We start from the raw sequence: 1007 nt of genomic DNA on the forward strand, positions 1-1007 counted from the left end.
TATCTAGATAAGGAGTACGAGGTATCTAAACGTTCATCTTAGATAATTTTTTTACTGATTTAAATAAATTCATCTAGATACATTTTTTATTGATAAAAATCGTGAAATTGTACAAACGCATTTTAAATATTTATACAGATTCTCAAACCAATTTTATGGTTTATAAATAATGAAATTATTTTTATTTATATCATTATTATTATCATTATTATTACTACCTAAATTTAAAACCCATTTAAAAAAATGTATCTTTTTTTATTTAGATAAAAAAGCATTTATCTTTATCTTTATCTAGATAAATATGAGTTAAGTTATCTTTTATAGTTTTATACCTATCTAGATCCATTTGAGTTACATTATCTTTATCTTTATATAGATAAAAAAAATACTTATCTAATCCGAACACTGTATATTGGTAGGACTCGCCTATTTTGAACTTGGTATGCGTTTCACGCATTCATTTCGTACAGCCTTAAGTAATAGCGAAACGTTTTGAGAAGAAATAGGTATATATATTATTCGCATGATAAAAGTAAAATAAATAAAATTGCTGGTGGATAACAGTGAGCAGACACAATTATTATTATGAGTATTCGTCTTACTTCGCTATCGTTTTGGTGGAGGACAGTGATGGCAATGAATATAATTATGATTTGTGATAAATTTTTATGCATAATGCATATATTATTATGTACGATCGCAATCGATTTACTATATAGAATATATTTTATAGGTCAATCGTTTTTAAATTAGGTACCTATAGTATAATAAAATTTGGCGTTCAAAGATTATGATAATATTTAGAATATTTTACCGAACATGTTTATCACTAAATACCCAGTAAATACCAACTAATAATTATTGTTATTATTACGATTTCAAAGAGTCTCAAGCTACAAAATATTCATTCAAAAGAAATATAAAAGAATAACTTTCTCATAAAATGATTGTCACAATATATAGGTATATTAAAAACTTCAAATTCCTAAATCATATATCAGTTGACT

At 24.2% G+C, this 1007-nt stretch overlaps 2 protein-coding genes across 3 annotated transcripts in view; one reads left to right on the forward strand and one right to left on the reverse strand.

The window, feature by feature from the left end:
- Positions 1 to 1007, forward strand: part of LOC100572843 (tubulin polyglutamylase TTLL6) — a 34144-nt gene that overhangs the window by 29577 nt on the left and 3560 nt on the right. The window lies entirely within an intron of this gene.
- Positions 1 to 1007, reverse strand: part of LOC100163512 (lutropin-choriogonadotropic hormone receptor-like) — an 86333-nt gene that overhangs the window by 9311 nt on the left and 76015 nt on the right. The window lies entirely within an intron of this gene.

This window comes from Acyrthosiphon pisum, chromosome X (genome assembly GCF_005508785.2).
Source record: "Acyrthosiphon pisum isolate AL4f chromosome X, pea_aphid_22Mar2018_4r6ur, whole genome shotgun sequence".
Classification (NCBI taxonomy): Eukaryota; Metazoa; Arthropoda; class Insecta; order Hemiptera; family Aphididae; genus Acyrthosiphon; species Acyrthosiphon pisum.